Source organism: Rhinatrema bivittatum, chromosome 12 (assembly GCF_901001135.1).
Source record: "Rhinatrema bivittatum chromosome 12, aRhiBiv1.1, whole genome shotgun sequence".
NCBI lineage: Eukaryota > Metazoa > Chordata > Amphibia > Gymnophiona > Rhinatrematidae > Rhinatrema > Rhinatrema bivittatum.
In genome coordinates this window covers 16,773,728-16,783,126 of record NC_042626.1, presented here as the reverse complement: position 1 = coordinate 16,783,126, position 9,399 = coordinate 16,773,728, and the positions used below count along the sequence as shown (strand labels likewise).

The following is a 9,399-nucleotide window of genomic DNA, read 5'->3' as shown; positions in this document are numbered from 1 at the left end:
TTTATAATTTTTTTATATTACTTTTTTCCCCAATGGGAAAATTATGTGTACTGCCTTCAAGAGTATCAATAACAGAGCCAATAATGACATGGCATGGTGGATGCACTGCACTTTGCTGATATTTCTGACATGGGAACTGCAATCTCAGCAGCAGAAGCAAAAGTGTGACCCACAAGGAAAGATGAAAGGAGTTGGGTTCCTTTAGCCTTGAGAAAAGGAGATGTGTGGGTTTTTCTGTTCACAGGATCAGTATCATCAGGGTGATGCAACAGCAGCCCTATGAGGACATGGACCAGTTCTTCAAACAGTAGGGGAGAACTTTGTGTGTAATGTAAGATACCCAGAGAGATGGTAAAATCCACAGCACTGGAGACTAACAGCAAGTTAGAGAAGCATTTAATCTGGGGATGTACAGTTAGGGAGGAAGCTGCCTGCAGTTAGGGAGATGGATTAGATGACGTCTTGAGGTCCCTTCTAGTCTTGGTTTCTGACAAACCAGAAAACCCATAACTCTTGGTCCAGGAATCGAGGCCTCCCCGCTGTTTTAGGCTGGATATTGCTGCCCTGTCTCCAAGCAGCACATTGTTATGTATGTAACAAGTGATGTCCCCTTTCAGCCACGATTTTGCACGACTGCCAAAAATGCTGGCTGTGTTACTCGTGTGGAAGGCAGACAGGACTGGTGTATCCAGTTCTCAGATGTCTATTTTAAATCACTCCCATAGCTTTTTTTTCACCCCACTACTTTTTTAAGACATGGAGATGTACGTCTAACTGTTACAGCACAACAAAGAAATCACTAATCTCTAATTACATGAACAGTGCCACCTGGCTTCATTGTTCACAGCTTCTATGAGTCAACCGCCCTCCCCCAGAGCTGCAAACAGTTTGGATTAAATGCAACACAGACAGTGGCAAAGTAAAGAAAAAGAGATTTAAATTGGACTCAGCTCTGGCGAATATTGGTAGTACAATGCAGAAAAGGTCAACCCAAGCCCTTCTCCCCCGCTGAGTCACCAATGAAACGAATTCTCCAGGGAGACATAAAATGCAGTTAGAACGAATAAATTCGGACCTGATGACAATGCTATGGGAGTCTGAGGGTGGGGAATGATAATGGAGAGATGTCTTCTTCTTTGCATGGCTGGAGAAGGCAGCGCATTGTAGTTTAGTGACAAGGTCATTAATCCACTCCAGGGCTTCAGATGAGGAATGGGCTGTTCTGCAGAGAACTTCAATAAGTGACCGATCTGGGTGGCCAGTAACACTTTGGGCTGCTCCTCACATTCTGTTTATGAAACAGGTAGGCCCACCTTCCATGGCCTGATCTTAGATGATTCAAGGTTCTCCAAATTCTCCAGGTGAGTTTCAACCCTGCGACTTCCTTACTTGGGTCAGATACCAAGTTTCTCTTGATGGCATTATCTGCAGCATCTCGACGTGGGGCTGGCCTCAGTTTGGAAGATGCGAGCTGTGTTTCAAGAAGAGCTGCAAGACTTCAAGCAAATACATGGGAGATTTTTAAGATCTTGTATCAAAAGAACAGTTCCACAGGCCATCTCAGCTGGGGGTGTTTTTCTAAAAGACTGTTTTCCTTGCAGACATCAGGGTGTTGGGAGCCATTCGAGCCATGTTGATCTCAGTATTCCCGAAAAGATCCTCATGGCTCCCTGCTGATGAATATAACAGGGGTGCTGGTGAAAGATGGGAGGAGAGAGAAAAGCATGAGAGGGTGAATTCCTCATTGTTAGAGGCAAGCTTGTGACCAGTGATCTTAAATCTGGTCTATCACCTAGCTATGACAGATGTGTTTGGGTTGGGTTTTTTTAAATCAGGAACTAAAATATCAGAAAACTGTGGGAAACTATTTTATTTATTTATTTAAGGTTTTTATATACCGGCATTCATGAAGCGATCACATCATGCTGGTTTACAAATAAACAGGGGTGCAATAAATACATCAAAACAGAAATAATGTGTCGAAGAAAGCAGTTACAATTAACAAGGACTATTGAACTGGGATCAGAGGAAATAAAGATAGTTTAGCAGAGACTACATTATATACAAGGAGATGAGGTACAGCTGCTGTGTTGGATATGTATGATATGGATATGTACAATACCTTCTTACATCCTTTGACTAGTTTGGCAATCCTCTCCCTTTCAAGTCCTTTCATTCTTCTGATGTAAATTAAATTCTCATCGATCCATCTCACCAAAGTTTGCACGCTGCTGACTCCAACAGGTCCCTTGCATTGGTTAAAAAAAAGGGGGGTGGGTGTCAACTTAAACTATCTGTATTTGGATTTTCAGAAGGTGTTCAACAAAGTCCCACATGAGAGGCTTCTAAGAAAAATAAAAAGTCATGGGATAGGAGGCGATGTCCTTTCGTGGATTGCAAACTGGTTAAAGACAGGAAATAGAGAGTAGGATTAAATGGTCAGTTTTCTCAGTGGAAAAGGGTAAACAGTGGAGTGCCTCAGGGTTCTGTACTTGGACAGTGCTTTTCAATATGTATATAAATGATCTGGAAATGGGTATAATGAGTGAGATGATCAAATTTCCGGTGTTAGATTCGTGGACCCTTGGGCCGGCTGAGTCGGATGGTGATGCACTGTGGGGAGCCCACAGCGGATGTCGCAGCCGGGAGGTGGCACTGAAGAGGTGGTCCTGGGAAGGCTTCACCACTGGAAGCCTGAGGTCCCCCCAGGAGGAGCCTGTAGGAATCCGGGCCTCTTGGACTTATGCAAGATCCTCTGCGACCAAGGACCTGAAGAGAGATGCTGAAGAGGTAGTCCAGTGAAACGGCTGAGCCAGGAGGTCAGAAGAGACTTCACCCTCGGAAGCCCACGGTCCCCCCGTCCCCCCCAGGGAGAAGCCCGTGAGGACCCGAGCCACTGGGACTTAGGCAACACCTCCTGGCAGGTGAAGAACCGGATACCTGTGGAAGGCGAGAGGTCAGGAGCCAGAGTCCAGCCAGGGACGAAAGCTGAAGCCGGAGTCAGTGGACGAGCCAAGGTCGGAAGCCAGAAGTCAGAAGCCGGAGTCAAAGCCAGGGGCAGAAGCTGAAGCCAGAGTCAGTGGATGAGCCAAGGTCGAAAGCCAGAAGTCAGAAGCCAGAGAATTCAGAAGAATCACAACTCAACTCAGAAGGAGCCTCGTTGCAAGGCAGGGCATTGAGGCAGCTGCAGGGTTTAAATATCCCAGCAGCGTCTGACATCATCTCTAGGGCTGTCCTTCTTTCCCGCGCTGGCCCTTTAAATCTGGAGCCCCTATGCGCACGTGAGCTAAGGGGGCGGGGCCAGGCATCGAGGATTGGCGGTGTCTCCCTCGCAGGGGAAACACCGCGGCAGGAGCCAGGTCAGGCCTAGACGCCGAAGAAGCCTTCCAGCAGTCCAGGCCGGCCCCGAGGTAGGTGGAGGGACCGGGGCACGGCCCGGGACCGTAACATCCGGGTGACACAAAATTATGCACTAAAATCTCAAGCAGATTGTGATGAATTGCAGGAGGACCTTGCAAGACTGGAAGATTGGACATCCAAATGGCAGATGAAATTTAATGTGGACAAGTGCAAGGTGATGCATATAGGGAAAAATAACCCATGCTATAGTTACACAATGTTAGGTTATATCTTAGGAGTTACCACATAGGAAAGAGATCTAGGTGTCAGAGTGGGTACTACATTGAATCCGTTATGATGGCTCTACCGAATGACGGTATATAAAACTCAACAAATAAATAAATAAATTGAAATCATTGGCTCAATGTGCTGTGGCGATCAAAAAAGCAAACAGAATATTAGGAATTATTAGGAAGGGAATGACTAAATCCCATAAACTGGTATCACCTACAACTTGATTGCTGACCCTTAATTCTACATTGCCCAAAATAAGAATCCATGCCAAAGGCACAGGGAAACAGTGACTTTCCCAAAATTGCCTAGTAGATAGTATAATAACCAGGATTAAGAGATAACAACATGCCCATATTTACAGAGATTCAGTAGCAAAGCCAAAATTCAAACTTTTATCCCTGAGATCTAACCACTAGGCTGGGAGGTGTGGAAGAACACGAAAATATTCCTAAGGAGAATATCTTGTTAAACTCTCAAAAAGGTGGATTGAACCTTACTCCTAAGAGAGATCAGTGTTTCCCTTGAAATAATACCATCCGGTTCTCTTGGATGCTTACATGCACCTCCCAGGAATAGCAATGTAGAGAGGAAAATCGATCACATGACTAGACCAAACACAATTGTTGCAATGAATCTACTGCTCCGTGAGATGACGTAACAGCAGTAGTGTCTGTGTAATGATACAAATGTGCCAAGACAGCCATATGCTGCATGGATGTGCCAAGAGAGCAAATATTCAAGCGGTATAAAATTCTGTCAGGACAACAAACAGAAAACTCTCCTATGAACAATATTATTCTACTGAAATACCGAGGAGCTTGTCTATTTTGGATTCCGTGTACTATGAGCATTGCTCCTTGTCTTAACTATAATTTTAGTACCAACGGCATTTTTAAGGTAAAGATAATCATAGTCTAGATATTGCTTCAATATACAGATGATAACGTAGGAAAACAATCTTCATTCTTCCTTTTTGCAAAAAAAAATGAACAGTTTCAGATGCCCCTACCTATTGATTCATCAAGCAAAAGGAACTCGTGCCACTCCTAACTGGGAGGATAGTTTCAAATCACCCCGCCACCACTCATAAAACAATGACATTCCAACCAAAAACTAAGGGTGATGCTGGACCTTTGCCAAATATCTCAAGAAGAAACCATCTAGATCCACTCCCTGGAAAGGACATTGCAATGTACCAAAATACTGAAACAGATCATCATGCCATGCTGGCTCAGACCGATGGTCCACTGATCCCAGCATCTTATCTCATAGAATGGCCAGTCCAGGTTGCCTGGAAGTATCCAGCAAATCCCAGGGTCTCCTACAGTGGCCAGCCCTGGTTGACGCAGGCAGTACTGAATCTGTTGATATTGTCTCCTTCCTCTGCTAGTGTAAGGAAGGCATACTCACAATTACAAAGGACCCAAAAGGACGCAATCGGGGAGACAGTTGGTGACTCCCTTCTGAAACAGACGGAGGCATCTACCTGACTCCCTCCAAGCCATTACCATTAGGAACAGCAGAAGACAGCTGAGTCCCTCCGCTACCAACCTGCTCCTTTCAGATCAGCATCCGTGACCCAAGGCAAGCCCCCCCACCATTGGGATTCTGGTTTATAAATGCTACCCAGTGGTGAGAGGGGAAGGGAGGAATGGGAGGGAGAGGAAAAGGATGTGGTGAGGGAGGGGACACGGGGAAGAGGGAATGGACAATAAATGCAGGGCTGAGGAGACAGAAACAGCAGGTAGGAAGAGAAAGGAGGGAAGGAATAGTATAAAAGGATACGTGGTAAGGATCGGATTGACATCAAGCGTACACCTGATCTCTGGCCCTTCAACAAACCAGGCTGTTTGTAGAAGTCTTTGGCCCATAACCTAGGCCCTATTGTTTTGCCTCTCTCGAGCTTGGCCACCGAACTCTATGCTAGTCTTGCAGCCTTAATCTACCTCATTTCCCTTACTGACCGAGAGGTCTCCATTAGGGATGTGCATTATCACATCCATTTTGGCGGACATGCATGTACCTCTAGTACACACGGGAAAATGGAGACTATTACATGTATCTCATTATTAAAAATACATGCACACGCTCCATTTCCTGCATGAACTAGAAAGTCAGCGAGGTGGTATGTGCATACCCGCCGAAACGGATGTGATGAATGCACATCCCTAGTCTCCGCTAGATGGCCCTAGATCCCTGTCCTTGCAGCTAGAAGGGATATACCATACCTTACAGTACCTCCCCCTGATGCTGGCTGGGTGATATATTCTCATTCCAGAAAGGCGACCGAGTCTAGGGACAATGGAAACAGTGTCGTTTTGAAGAGGGAAGAAGTATTTTGTGTGTTCTCCAAGTTCAGCCCTCAGTCTAGCACAGAGAAGGGGAGACACTGTCATGCCAGGTCTTTGTAATAAAGACTGCTGGGAAGGAAGGAAGACAGAGAGAGGTTTTTTCCTTTTGATGAGTTCAGTGATTTTTGTGTATTTGACCTGTACCTTCTGGGAGACAGAAACCCCTCTCCAGGAGGGCAAGAGGAAGCTGTACAAGTTCTCGCCAGCCAAGAGGACATTGCAGCCACCACATAAAGGTTCCAGTATTTTTTCTAAGATTGAGTTTTGCCATCTTTTTAGGAAGGAAGTATTTTTCTGCCTCCTTTCCTTGCCCAGATCTGGAAGTTAAGAGTTGCTTCCAGAACAAACCTTTCCCCCAGAAAGGTCCCCTGCTATGTGAGTTGGACAGAAGAGGAGGAGGACACCTATAGAGAACCCCAACCAAAGTTTCCACCCCAGGATGCAGGACAGCATCCAGGCCAGAGATCAGAATGTGCACCCTGAACCTCAGCTACTGTGGGAACCAGGGACCCTACCCACTGCTAGGACACCCCGGCCACAATGGGATATAAAAAAGGATACAAACACCTCAACGACCTACCCTGAGGGATGCTTACACAGGAAGAGAGACACTAAGAACTTGTACTCTCTGGCCATCAGTAAACCTGGATGTATTTGGACATTATGTTGCTTATACATTTTTATTGCTTTACTGCCAATCACAGTAAAATATTATTTGAACACCCATCCAGTAAGTCATGCCTGGTCTGTAATTGTTCCTGCCCCAAAGAGCCAGGACAATGTACACACAAAGGAAGATACACCTGTCTTGGGCCTAAAAGCTTGTCCTTTCCCCCGACAGCAAGAGCCCATCCCTGGGAATGACAGCAAGAGAATGGAGCCCCCAGATAGAAATGAGTTTATGGACCCCTTGAACACTGTAAATCCACATATACCATTTCCATCTCCCCTGACATCTACCTGTGAATTACAGTCCCAGATATTCTAGACTGCCTCACCTCGCTCCATCTTATAAAGATTAAGTTGATTTCCTTTACTGTTCTTTTCCCCTTTTCTTATATGATTTGTTCTTTTATTGCAGTTGTACATTATACCTATATCCTTCTTGCACTCCTGCACACTGTAATCCCTCTCATTTTGTTCGAGGGGCTTTCTGTAGACCTTTTACTGTGTAACAAGCTCTGAATTCACCAGCTGGAAGAGTGTGAAATAACTAGATGATGATGAAAGGTGAGAAAAGGTAATAAAAAAAGGAGATAGAGCAGCTTTTAAACTAAATCAAAGGGGAAAGCAGACAGTCACCCAGCTGTGCATGGTTCGGAGGGAGGTATCTTTGAAGGATACTATTGAAACATTAGAGTTAGGGCATTGCAACAGAGAGATTCCAATAATAAGAAAAGTAGTCCAAGTGCCTATAATTAAGACTCACTTGAGCTAAGATTCCAATTTATCTTTGTCAACTGATTGGCAGAATGTTAATACAAACAAAAAGCACACTTTGAAATGTTTGTATGCTAATGCCAGAAGTCTAAGAAGTAAGATGGGAGAGTTAAGAGGATATAGCAGTGAAAGATGACAGACATAATTGGCATCTCAGAGACCTGGTGGAAGGAAGATAACCAATGGGACAGTGCTATACCACGATACAAACTATATCACAATGATAGAGAGGAGCAACTCGGTAGCGCTTTATAACTGGAATGACAGAGTCCAAAAGGATAGAGATCCTGAAGAGACTAAATGCACAATTGAATCTTTATGGGTAGAAATCCCTTGTGTGTTGGAGAGAGTATAGTGATAGGAGTATACTACCGTCCACCTGGCTAAAATGATGAGGACAGTGAAATGGTAAGAGAAATTAGGGAAGCTAACCAAATTGGCAGTGCAGTAATAATGGGAGATTTCAATTATCCAGACAAAAAGTGCAGAAAGAATTTAGTCCAAACCACAAGGAAGTTCAAAAGCTCTACAGAGCAGGACAAATTTTTATTCAATTTTAAGCGGCAACTCCACTGACTTAAAATCGCACCAATTTCGACCGCGGTCGAAATTGGTGCGATTTTAAGTCTTTAAGTTGGTGCGATTCAAGTCTAGCATGACTTGATGATTCACTGGGTAAGTGAATCATCAAGTCATGCTAGAGAGATAAAGTTCTGGATGGAATAAATGACAGTTTTATGGAGCAATTGGTTCAGGAACCAACGAGAGAGGGAGCAATTTTAGATCTAATTCTCAGTGGAGCACAGGATTTGGTGAAAGAGGTAACAGTGGTGGGGCCGCTTGACAATAGTGATCATAATATGATCAAATTTGAACTAACGACTGGAAGGGGGACAGGAAGTAAATCCACGGCTCTAGCACTAAACTTTCAAAAGGGAAATTTTGATAAAATGAGAAAAATAGTTTAAAAAAACTGGAAAGTGCAGCTACAAAGGTTAAGAGTGTGCAACAGGCATGCACACTTAAAAAATACCATCTTAGAAGTACAATCCAGATGTATTTCATGCATTAAGAAAGGGAGAAAGCAGGTCAAACGATTGCCAGCATGGCTAAAAAGTGAGGTGAAAGAGGCTATTTTAGCCAAAAGATCTTCATGTAAAAATTGGAATGAGCAGTCAGAAGAAACTAGGATAAAGCATAAACATTGGCAAGTTAAATGCAAGAGACTGATAAGAGAGGCTAAGAGAGAATTTGAAAATAAGTTGGCTGTAGAGGCAAAAACTCATAATAAAAACTTTTTAAAATATATCCGAAGCATAAAGCCTGCGAGGAGTAGGTTGGACAGATAGATGATTGAGGGGTTAAAGGGGCACTTAGGGATGATAAGGCTATAGTAGAAAGATTGAACAAATTCTTTGCTTAGGTGTTTACTGAAGAGGATGTTGGGGAGATACCCGTTCCGGAGATGATTTTCAAGAATGATTCAAATGAACTGAACCAAATCACGTTGAACCTAGAAGATGTGGTAGACCAGACTGACAAACTAAAGAGTAACAAATCACCTGGACTGGATGGTGTACACCCCCGAGAGCCTACCGGGGAGCGATGGAGGTCTTGGTGCCCTAAGGGCCCCAGAGGAGCTTACAGTCCTTGGGGAGGAAGAGATACCCCACAACCTGATCCATTTCACTAGGGGAGGAGCAGGCAAGCCCATGACCCTCCCCCAGGTCCTTAAGAGGTGAAAGGAGCTCGCAACCTACCCTATACCCACTCACACGAACCTGCTACCGCTTTCACCCCGCCCCCAGCACGAACAGAAACCCAAGGCAAGACGAACTCAGCCAATCAACTTCTGCCATACTTGGACCCTAAATCAGCCAATCGGGGAGCGAAGAGCGGAAGTCATGCTGTAGCAACCAATTAAGCCTCCCCTTCGTGGGCCAGAACGAGAATTGGAGCGCTTCGCTGGAAGGGA

At 44.7% G+C, this 9,399-nt stretch overlaps 1 long non-coding RNA gene across 1 annotated transcript; it reads right to left on the bottom strand.

Annotated features, from left to right (window-relative positions):
* Nucleotides 1-920: 920 nt before the first annotated feature.
* LOC115073874 lies at nucleotides 921-9,107 on the bottom strand. Its single transcript, XR_003852146.1, has 3 exons — nucleotides 8,987-9,107; nucleotides 2,123-2,248; nucleotides 921-1,694 (listed from the first exon to the last, which is right to left on the bottom strand). It is a non-coding gene; the product is annotated as an uncharacterized LOC115073874 (long non-coding RNA).
* Between the last annotated feature and the right edge of the window lie 292 nt (nucleotides 9,108-9,399).